Source organism: Zingiber officinale, chromosome 1B, assembly GCF_018446385.1.
Source record: "Zingiber officinale cultivar Zhangliang chromosome 1B, Zo_v1.1, whole genome shotgun sequence".
Classification (NCBI taxonomy): Eukaryota; Viridiplantae; Streptophyta; class Magnoliopsida; order Zingiberales; family Zingiberaceae; genus Zingiber; species Zingiber officinale.
In genome coordinates this window covers 80,370,270-80,383,350 of record NC_055986.1, presented here as the reverse complement: position 1 = coordinate 80,383,350, position 13,081 = coordinate 80,370,270, and positions in this window count along the sequence as shown.

The window sequence follows — 13,081 nt, the reverse complement described above, 5'->3', positions numbered from 1 at the left end:
GGTCTTTCGGGCCGCAAAAACCGCTTTTTACGTTGCGGAAACCCCGAAATCCCATGCCACCGGATCCGTGCGAATATTAAATTTTTCATGTACGTGTTTTCTAATGCTAGATCTACTTTAGATCTACATGTTTAGGAGTTTATAACTTTGATGCGAAGCCCTTCGCTTATCTCGCTTGTCCAAGAAGATGCCGGATCTCAAGGGTGTCAAGTGAACACCCCTCTATGTGTATCCACACGAACAATTAGGTGGAGAGGGAACCTTAGAGTGTGCTAGCACTCTTTGAGGGTTTCGGCCAAGGAGGAGGAGAGGGAGAGAAGAAGAAGCAAGGAGGAATAATAATGATCGATTATCAAAATAAGAGTAAAAAAAATGGCTTAAGTATTTTCATCTAATGAAAATACTTAAAGCTCATTAACACCATTAATGAGCCTCATTAATGAGCTTTAATGAATATTTAATGAATATTCATTCTTCATTAAATGGTCATTTTAAAACTCATTCGAAATTTGAATCTAGAATTCAAGTTGAATTCTATTTATCATTGAATTCAAAATTCAATGAATATCATCATTAAGCCTCACTTGAGTCTAACTCAAGTCTAACTCAATCAAGTCTTACTCAATTAATCTAATTTGGATTACTCTTAATCCAATTCGGTTCATCACATGAATCTAATCCTCTTGGTTCATCATATGAACCGAATCTCCATCTAATTGTCCTTTGTGTGTGACCCTATAGGTTCTTGTAATGTTGGCAATGCTCCTAAACTCATTTAGAAGCATAAGTAATGAGCGGTATCTAGCAACACATCATTACTACCCAAGTTACAAGAATGTTGAGATCCAACATCACCTTGTGACTACTAATTGTGACTCTTCACAATATATGACAATGTCCTTCTATCCTTGACATCTAGATTGATCAATGTGAGGCATAGACCGTGTCATCCTCTAATCAATCTAAATCTTGAACTCCAAGTAGACTCACTCTAATCAAATGAGCTCAATATCTCATATTGACTCATTTGGGCATGGCCATACACTTAGTGGTCTCCTGTTCACTCCTGTCATATAGGAGGGATAGATCCCATCTACATCACTCACATCCCTCCGCATAATTTGTTACATACTCAGTAATTGCCTTTATAGTCTACCCAGTTACGGGTGACGTTTGACGAAGCCAAAGTATGCAACTCCTTATGTAGGGAACCATGGTGACTTCAGGTCCAAGGACTAGTAGTCATACTAATAGCCACATGAGAAAGTATATGACACTCATATAACGATCCATGATACTTTCTCATGGCAGGCCATTCAGTATACATTCTCCAATGCATACCCATGTGTCATCTTGATATCTCTATATCCATGACTTGTAAGATCAAGTCATCGAGTTGACCTACATGCTAGTCTCATCGCATTAACATTGTCCCTGAATGTTAATACTTGACTAGGAATGATTAAGAGTAGCGTTCCCTATATCATCTCACTATCGATTCAACCAATCGATTGATATACGTAAGAACCTTCTACTCAAGGATGCTATTATACTTAGTTATTTGGCCCCAATACAGGTAAATATAATAACCAAAACAAAAGCCTTTATATATATAGGAATATGTTACAATGAGTTCATACAATAATCATCATATGATTGGCTCTAGGGCTCTAACTAACAATCTCCCACTAGCACTAGTGCTAATCAGTGTAGGCTCTAAGGCCCAATGACCTAGTGTGACCATCATGCTTTCTCTGTGCCAAAGCCTTGGTCAAGGGATCAGCGATGTTAGCCTCTGTGGGTACTCAGCAAATCTTCACATCTCCTCTATCAATGATCTCTCGAATGAGATGGAAGCGCCGTAGTATGTGTTTGGTCTGCTGGTGTGAGCGAGGTTCCTTAGCCTGTGCAATTGTTCCATTGTTGTCACAATAGAGCTCTATTGGATTGACTATGCTAGGAACCACCCTAAGCTCAGTAATGAACTTGCGGATCTAAACTGCCTCCTTTGCTGCTTCTGATGCAGCAATATACTCGGCCTCTGTTGTAGAATTAGCGACTGTGTCCTGCTTCGAACTCTTCCAGCTCACAGCACCACCATTTATATAAAATACGTACCCAGACTGTGATCGATAATCATCCTGGTCAGTTTGGAAGCTAGCATCACTATAACCCTTTACAGCTAGCTTGTCATCACCTCCGTATATTAAGAAATATTCTTTAGTCCTTCTCAAGTACTTAAGAATATTCTTGACCGCTATCTTGTGACTTTCACCAGGATCTGACTGGTATCTGCTCGTCATGCTCAAAGCATACGAGACATCAGGACGAGTACATTGCATAGCGTACATGATAGATCCTATGGCTGAAGCATAAGGGATCTGATCCATGCGGTCTCTCTCCTCTCTAGAAGAGGGACCTTGAGTCTTCGAAAGACTTACACCATGTGACATCGGCAAAAATCCCTTCTTGGAGTTCTACATGGTAAACTGTAGTAATACCTTGTCAATATATGTACTCTGACTTAGGCCAAGCAATCTCCTAGATCTATCTCTATAGATCTTTATGCCTAGAATGCGGGATGCTTCACCTAAGTCCTTCATTAAGAAACAAGTCCCTAGCCAAGTCTTTACAGACTGCAGCAAAGGGATGTCGTTCCCAATGAGTAGTATGTCATCCACATACAATACAAGGAAGACAACTGTGCTCCCTACAACCTTCTTGTAGACACAAGGTTCATCTTCATTCTTGATGAAACCAAACTATTTGATTGCATCATCAAATCGAAGATTCCTGCTCCGAAAAACTTGATTTAGTCCATAAATGGACCTATGCAGCTTGCATACTCTGCCAGTATGCTGTGGATCTACAAAACCCTCAGGTTGTGTCATGTACACATCCTCGAGCAGGTTTCCATTCAGAAACGCGGTTTTGACATCCATCTGCCAGATCTCATAATCGTGGTACGCTGCAATAGCAAGCATGATCCGAATGGACTTAAATATCGCTACTGGAGAAAAGGTTTCATCATAGGCAATACCATAAATTTGCTTGAAACCTTTAGCTACCAGACGACCCTTATATATAAGTCCATCCATGTCAGTCTTTCTCTTAAAGACCCACTTACACCCAATGGGTTTCACCCCTTCAGGTGGATCAACTAAAGTCCGTACTTGGTTGGTGTACATGGATTCCATTTCGGATCTCATGGCTTCTAGCCATGACTCAGAATCTGGTCTCATCACATCTTCCTGATAGGAGGTAGGCTCATCCTCAATGAGCATAACGTCATCATGGTCAGACAAGAGAAATGAATATCTCTCAGGCTGACGACGTACCCTATCAGACCTGCGAAGAGGTAGGTCTACTTGAATTGGTTGTTGTTCCTCAACTCCTTGTAGGACAACATCATCCACAACACTTTGTGGTTCCAGTTCAACTTCCATCGAGGCTTCAGTTCTATGGTCAATATCTTGAACTTCTTCAAGATCGAACATACTCCCACTAGTTTTTCTAGAAACAAAATTTCTTTCTAGAAATACCCCAGTCTTAGCCACAACTACTTTGTGTTGATTGAGAATGTAGAAGTAATATCCCTTAGTTTCCTTGGGATATCCAATAAAATAGCACTTATCGGATTTGGGTCCCAGTTTGTCTGAGACTTGACGTCGAACGTAAGCCTCACAACCCCAAATCCTCATAAAAGACACCTGAGCATCTCTCCCAGTCCATATCCTATATGGTGTCTTTATCACAGCCTTGAATGGAACTCGGTTGAGTATGAAGGCTGGTGTGTCTAGAGCATAGCCCCAAAGAGACATAGGAAGATCTGTGTGACTCATCATAGATTGCACTATATCTAATAGGGTATGATTCCTTCTTTCGGATACACTATTCCACTGTGGTGTTCCAGGAGGAGTGAGTTGAGATAGAATCCCACACTCATCTAGATAGTCACGAAACTCATGGCTAAGGTATTCACCACCTCGATCTGATCGAAGTATCTTAATACTCTTGCCAAGCTAGTTTTGCACTTCATTCTTGAATTCTTTGAACTTTTCAAAGGATTCAGACTTATGTGTCATCTGATACACATAACCATATCTACTGAAGTCATCAGTAAATGTAATGAAGTACCTATAACCACCTCTAGCAGCGACATTGAAAGGTCCACATACATCACTATGTATAAGTCCAAACAAGTCAGTCACTCTCTCACTGTGTCCACTAAAGGGAGTCTTGGTCATCTTGCCCAGTAGGCATGACTCACATGTCTCATATGATTCAAAATCAAATGAGTCCAACAAACCATTTTATAGAGCTGGGATAAGCGTTTGTCATTTATATGACCTAAGCGACAGTGCCAGAGATAGGTTTGGTTCATTTCATTTGATTTGAACCTTTTGGTGTTTATGTTATAGATGAGGTTCTCTAAGTCTAGAATATAGAGTCTGTTAATCAGAGGTGCACTACAATAAAACATATCATTTAAATAAACTGAACAACATTTGTTCTTTATTATAAATGAAAAGTCTTTCTTGTCCAAACAAGAAATTGATATAATATTCTTAGTAAGAGCAGGCACATAACAACAATCATCTAATTCTAGTACAAGCCCAGAGGCCAGATAGAGAATAAGTCCCTACAGCAACAGCAGCAACTCGTGCTCCATTGCCTACGCGTAGGTCCACCTCGCCCTTCGTCAATGCTCTGCTATTTCTCAGCGCCTGCACATTAGTACAAATGTGAGAAGCACATCTGGTATCTAATACCCATGATGAAGAAATAGATAGATTGACTTCTATAACATATATACCTGAAGTGGAAGTCTCACTTCTCTTCTTCTTAAGTTCTTCCAGGTACACTTTGCAGTTCCTCTTCCAGTGCCCGGTCTGACCGCAGTGGAAGCAAGTAGCATCCTTGGCAACCCCTCCTTTGGGTTTCAATGCATTGCCTTTGCCCTTGGCTTGGGACTTTACCTTGCCTTTAGGCTTGCCCTTGCCTTTGTGCCTTTGCACCATCATAATGGAGTTAGGCTTAACCTTCTTAAGGTTGAGCTTAGCAGTTCCCAACATGCTAAGCAGCTCGGGCAGTGGCTTGTCAATTTTGTTCATGTTGTAATTCATGACAAATTGACTATAGCTCTCTAGCAAGGACTGCAATATCAAGTCAATGGCCAGCTCTTGGCCATGGGGAAATCCCAACCTTTGTAGGTTTTCTATGTACCCAATCATCTTGAGTACATATGGACCTACGAGAGTCCCGTCTTGCATCTTGCACTGAAACAGTGCCTTAGAGATCTCGAATCTCTCGTGCCTTGCTTGTCCTTGATATAGTTGACAAAGATGTTCAAACATATCATAAGCACCCATCAACTCGTGTTGCTTCTGAAGCTCAGAGTTCATGGTCGCGAGCATGAGACAGGACACATCTAATGCATCATCTTGATGCTTCTTGTAAGCATCTCGGTCAGCTCGCGTGGCAGTGGCAGGAGGTGCCTCAGGAATGGGCTGCTCCATGACGTATAGTTTTCATTCCTATGTGAGAACTATTCTCAGATTCCTGTACCAGTCCAGGAAGTTAGCTCCATTGAGCTTGTCCTTATCGAGGACAGAACACAGGGAGAAGGAGTTCGTGTTTGACGACATGACAATCTACAACAAAAAATACAGAAAATAAATATCATATTCCAATTATCATTTAATTAGGCCTTTAATTAAACGATGCTCCCACTGAATTATAGAACTTTTGTAGAATCAAGTCAGGGATGTGGTCAAACCATACTTTCTAGATTCTAACCAACTAGCTATAATTTTGTGGGACAAGATCCACATCATACTACGCCTTGAGTTAGCTTTGGCTAAATCGCCCAAGACTTAGTATGATTGGTAGGTAACTAATTACCAATTACATCTCTATGCAACTCTTGTTTATAGGATCAAGATCCGCATGTATATTAAAACTTGAGTTTGCTTTGGCTAAATCACCCAAGATTTAATATAAATGTGTTTTTATCCTATCTTCCAACTATTGGATAATGCCTACAGTTAAATCTAATTTAACTAGTTATACTCAATCTAATTGAGTTTGTCGTCACCCAGGCGTTGATAGGCGGGACCAAGATTGTCCCTCCGCACCCTACCAAGATAATATGCGTTGCTCTGCTTTGGCAGATTCAACAACAACATGTGATCAAGGTAGTGATGGGTATCACGACATGGTAGGCATTTTGAGTTGACATGATTTAGATCTAATCTAATCGTTAATGTGTATCATATATACGATTTAGATCTAATCTAATTGTGGTGCATCATATACGCGATTTAGATCTAATCTAATCGTTAAGGCACTAATTAATTACTCTACTCTAGCATGCATCACATACACACACACAAGCAATTAATTAAATTATGATTAGTCATGGCCCTACTATGATTTTCTCAAGCCAATGAGAAGATCAGATGGTCAACCTAGGGTCAACAGCTTCTCCAAGCTCCTCCCTTTGATCACCATATGTTGCTCGCACCCTCCTCGTAACTCCTCCTAGAGTAGACCTTCCACCGCTTCAATTTTTGTATATTACAAATTTGAAACTCGAGTTACATTCGAGTCTAAACTATTTACAACAGGAATATAAAATAAAGGAAGGCACGACGCGCAGGTCGCGATCATATACAACACGCACAAACACACAAAATGGCACGCAGGCCATATTATGAATTACAACACATTTTGTCACATCTTATTGGGTATTTGGGCCATGACCATCATAAAAATTATACATAATTCCAAATTATGTAATTTCCATAATTTCTATAATTTTGCTACTGATTTTTATGATTTTACGAGTCGCAACTTCCCGGCGGTCCCGTATAGTGATTTTCGGGTGGCATGGGATTTCGAGGTTTCCGCAACTCAAAAAGCGGTTTTTGTGGCCCGAAAGACCCTACAGTGGTATCAGAGCGAATATTAAAATTTTCATGTACGTGTTTTCTAATGCTAGATCTACTTTAGATCTACATGTTTAGGAGTTTATACCTTTGATGCGAAGCCCTTCGCTTATCCCGCTCGTCCAAGAAGATGTCGGATCTCAAGGGTGTCAAGTGAACACCCCTCTATGCGTACCCATATGAATAATTAGGTGGAGAGGAAACCTTAGAGTGTGCTAGCACTCTTTGAGGGTTTCGGCCAAGGAGGAGAGGGAGAGAAGAAGAAGCAAGGAGGAATAATAATGATCGATTATCAAATTAAGAGTAAAAAAAAAGGCTTAAGTATTTTCATCTAATGAAAATACTTAATGCTTATTAACACCATTAATGAGCCTCATTAATGAGCTTTAATGAATATTCATTCTTCATTAAATGGTCATTTTAAAACTCATTCGAAATTTGAATCTAGAATTCTAGTTGAATTCTATTTATCATTGAATTCAAAATTCAATGAATATCATCATTAAGCCTCACTTGAGTCTAACTCAAGTCTAACTCAATCAAGTCTTACTCAATTAATCTAATTTGGATTACTCTTAATCCAATTCGGTTCATCACATGAATCTAATCCTCTTGGTTCATCATATGAACCGAATCTCCATCTAATTGTCCTTTGTGTGTGACCCTATAGGTTCTTGTAATGTTGGCAATGCTCCTAAACTCATTTAGAAGCATAAGTAATGAGCGGTATCTAGCAACACATCATTACTACCCAAGTTACAAGAATGTTGAGATCCAACATCACCTTGTGACTACTAATTGTGACTCTTCACAATATATGACAATGTCCTTCTATCCTTGACATCTAGATTGATCAATGTGAGGCATAGACCGTGTCATCCTCTAATCAATCTAAATCTTGAACTCCAAGTAGACTCACTCTAATCAAATGAGCTCAATATCTCATATTGACTCATTTGGGCATGGCCATGCACTTAGTGGTCTCACTCTATCAAGAATAATGATGTCACTCCCATCATATAGGAGAGATAGATCCCATCTACATCACTCACATCCCTCCGCATAATTTGTTACATACCCAGTAATCGCCTTTATAGTTCACCCAGTTACAGGTGACGTTTGACGAAGCCAAAGTATGCAACTCCTTATGTAGGGAACCATGGTGACTTCGGGTCCAAGGACTAGTAGTCATACTAATAGCCACATGAGAAAGTATATGACACTCATATAACGATCCATGATACTTTTTCATGGTGGGTCATTCAGTATACATTCTCCAATGCATACCCATGTGTCAACTTGATATCTCTATATCCATGACTTGTGAGATCAAGTCATCGAGTTGACCTACTTGCTAGTCTCATTGCATTAACATTGTCCCTGAATGTTAATACTTGACTAGAAATGATTAAGAGTAGCGTTCCCTATATCATCTCACTATCGATTCAACCAATCTATTGATATAGATAAGAACCTTCTACTCAAGGACGCTATTATACTTAGTTATTTGGCACCAATACAACTAAGTATAATAACCAAAATAAAAGCCTTTATATATATAGGAATATGTTACAATGAGTCCATACAATAATCATCATATGATTGGCTCTAGGGCTCTAACTAACAGTAGGATAGGTTGTATGAGTTTGTATATTATATCTTGATGCGGTTGAGGAGAGATGAACTCTATGTTGACTTTTCAAGGGACGCACGTGACAGGCAAGCCCGTGTAAGGACAACATAGATCCATTCCTAATTGATCACATTTAGGTATAGATTTTAATCCTAGGTCGGTTGTCTATTGCAAGACAGAACCGACAACCTTTTACAAATGATGGGCAATTGAGGAATATGATTTGGTAGATCATTTACATTGAACAACCCTTACAAAGAAACCAAAACTCCTAGAACATGCCCTTTATCGTCACCCTAATTCTTGTTTCTTATTCTTTCATTTCTTTGTTTACATTTCATAGTCATACTTAGCTTTTGAAAACCAATTGATTAGTTGTTTAGCTAATTCGCGTTGAGACATCTTTAGTGCTTATTCCAGCCCCTGTGGATACGATATCTTTTTTTATTACTTACGACATATCCGTACACTTACGGAGGTCAACACCCCTCTAGCGTATTTATGATCCTAAAAGCTATACTATATATTCTGTGTTGTAAAATACTAATTTAAGACACGTCCCAATGTGGAGATAGTTCAGGACAACTTATATTTGAGGTGGATATTTCTTCCTTGACCTATGTTTTTAATTAACCTTAGTGCATGGAACTAGTTGATGAAGTAGATTAATTACCTTGACTCTACTCGTATTATAACTGAGTTGGATATTTTTATGCTTGTTCTTAGAGATAATCTATTTATTACTCATATAGTCTTATCTTTGGATATTCATACTCTGTAATGTACATATGTGTATGGTGTGTATTATAAGATTGTCGTGTTGATTATTCATATGCATGTAATGTGTATACATATATGGTGTGTACTATAGGAGTTATCATGCTGAATATTCATACTTTGTAGTGTACACATGTGTATAGTGTGTACTATAGGAGTTATCCTTATTGACTGTCTATATTTTGTAGTATACACATGTGTGTGGTGTGAACTATAGGTTTTACTATTTACTATACATGTTGTTTAGTAGACACCTGATGGATCTTTTCATATATATAGATATATATGATTGATAGATCATGTTTCTAGATGTACGTATGTTTATCATACTATTGTATTGATGATGACTATATCTGTATCATGTTTATCTACATCATGCACATTATCACATTGTATGCATGCTGATAATTAAGTCTGCCTCTATGGTTGAGGGAGTTGTCCGTCATATTCACTGCCCACTAGTGTAAGGAACTAGATGTGCTAAACACACAAACGCGCAGCGGAAAAACACTAGTTCCTCCAGAAGATCCATGCGTAGGGAAATAAAAATTACTTCATATACTAAGTTTTCTAACATGATAGTATACTTTTGGTGCGTGCACACAATCTCCCGATAGCTCGGATCTCAGCACGATCAAGCGTCCGTGCCTCTTTCGGTATCCACACGAACAAGTGTTTGTTTGTCTCACAAACTCACAAAGTGGAGATGAAACCACCTAAGGTTGTGCTAGCAACCTAGAGAAGGTTTTGGCCAAGAGGAGAGGAGAGAAAGGAGACAATGAAGAAGTTACAAAAAATGAGAGGAAAAATGGCTTAAGTATTTTCATCCAATGAAAACACTTAATGTGCATAATGAGCCTTAATGATCATTCACTCTCCATTAAGGACCACATTTGAAAACCTCTCATTTTAAATTAAATTTCAAAAATTAAATTAAATGATTCATTGAATTCGAAATTCAATGAATTTCTCCATTAAGCCTCACTTGATACTAACTCAAGTCTCCTCACTTGAGTCTAACTCAAGTCTCCTCACTTGAGTTTAACTCAAGTCTAATTCACTTGAGTCTAACTTAATTCTAATTTAATCAAGTCTTACTCAATTAATCTCATACAATTCAAATTCAATGAATCACTATTTTACTAATTCAAATTGACTCCTTGAGTCTAGTTTGAATTGGACTTAATCCAATAATTAGATTCAATTGAGTCTTATTCAATAAGTCCAATTCGGATTAGACTTAATCTAATAATTCATCATATGAACCCATCTCCAAATCTACTTGTTTTTTGTGTGTGACCTAATAGGTTCTCGTAACGTTGGCAATGTACCCAAATCAATATTTAGATACATAAGCAATGAGTGGCATCTAGCAAGGCATCATTGCTACCCAAGTGACGAGAAAGTTGAGATCCGACCTAACCTGTCCGTGGCTATTATCTTATATGACTTTGTCCTTCTATCCTTGATATCTAGATTGATCAATGAGGCATAGACCGTGTCATCCTCTTATCAACCTTTGTATTTCTTGATCTCTAAGTAGACACACTCAATCAAATAAGCTCAATATCTCATATTGACTCATTTGCACATGGCCATGCTTTCTTGTGTCCTACTAATCAAGGGGCCCACAGATATCACTCTCATCATATGAAAGGGATAGATCCCATCTACATCACTCACATCCCTCCGCATAATTTATTACATACCAGTGATCGACTTTATTGTCCACCTTGTTACAGGTGACGTTTGTCGATACCAAAGTACACAACTCCTTATGTAGGGAACCGTAGCGACTTCAGGTCTAAGGACTATTCATACCAATAGTCACATGAGAATGTTTATGACACTCATATAATGATCCATGAAATATTCTCATGGCGAGTCAGTATATATTCTCTAATATATACCCATGTGTCAACCTGATATCTCATATCTATGACTTGTGAGATTAAGTCATCTGTTGACCTACATGCTAGTCTCAACGCATTAATATTATCCTTGTATATTAATACTCGACTAGGAATAGTTAAGAGTAGTGTTCTATGTATATCTATAATATCACACTATCAATTCAACCAATTGTTGTAGATAAGAACCTACTACCCAAGGATATTATTATACTTATTCAATCGACACTGAACTGAAATAAATATAATAACCAACTTTGCCTGTTTTTATTAATAATGATATATGATACAAAATGAGCCCTTTACAATCATCTCATAATTGGTTCCAGGGCTAATACTAACAACTAGGTCACTCAGAGTAGTGGTAGGTAGAGTTGAGTGCATCTTGTCCTGTAGTGCCCACTCGGCCACTCGAGATAGTGGTAGTGGAGTTGCATACAGACAATGACCTTCTTGTTATGTAGTTAGATAGCTACTCGGCATCCTACCTGACTGGCCACTCAGATGCAAAGGTAGCTGGAGTCGTGAGCGATTATCATAATCTTGTCCACTCGGCCACACAGATGTCATGGTAGCTGGAGTGGTGTGCATGAGTGACACATACATGACCATATGCACATATAATATATGTTGTATATCTTGGAGATACTATTGTGCATATGTCTGTGATATGTTGTATTTTTTTGAGCTATGGTTGTTGCATATGCCTGACATTATTTCATACATGTGCATTTATCATACTTGTATATGCTATCATATATTGCTCATGTAGTACAAGCATTCATGCTGCGAATCCCCAACAATTACTAATCATTATACCTTATGTATTAGATAGGTTTTGGTATGTACATTCATTATGTCATTTATGATTGCATACATAATTCCTACTTGTGAGACTGTATATTTTGATCTCCATATCCTTACACTTTTGACCGTGCAATATCATTTATCTATTACTCACTGAGTCATGTGGACTCACTATCCTATTGTACTTTAGTATCCTCAAGTAGCATGTAGATGATTGTGAAGTCGCTTGGAGAATCCTAGCTACTAGTCCCACATCACATTGAGATTGTTTCATTTTTTCTATGCTATTTCTTACTACTCTATTTGTACTTTGTTTTTGAACTTGGTTATGTAATTATTTAACTTGGACATGGATTTTAGCTTTGTGACTACTTTTATTTGGTTGTGTTATTATTGTATTAAGTCATGCCAACATACAGTTAGTTATTTATGTTTTCTATATTCTTGGGGATTGTGTAAATCCTTCTATACTATTGTTGCTATGTTTTATATCTATCCCTGTGTATTTATGTCCATGTTGTGGACTCATATCATGTTATTTCATACATTGTCACTAGGGGTATCATCCGTTCTGTCGGACAAATATACCTCTAGGGCATGACACCTTAATTATATGATTATCAGGTAATCACATAACTAATATTATAGGGAATAAAACATAACTTAATATTGTTTGATTCAACCTTTGGAATACCTATTTTTGGGAAAAAAAATTGTGAAATTTTTTTTGAAAAAAAATTGTTAACTCTAGAATCACATTAAACCTCACATTTTCAAGGTATCACATTCCCAATTATATCCCTCATTTGTTGACGTGGTGAACATGTTCCATTATTTGGGAATCACTTACTACTTGAACCAAATAGGATTAAATAACATAACCTTAGATAAATAATCAATGTTAAATCAAATATGCCACAATAATTGATGTTTGGAGATAAAGAAGAGGAAGGAGATTCCAAGAACAATCCCTCGTCAACCATATAAAAAATTTCAAAGAAGGA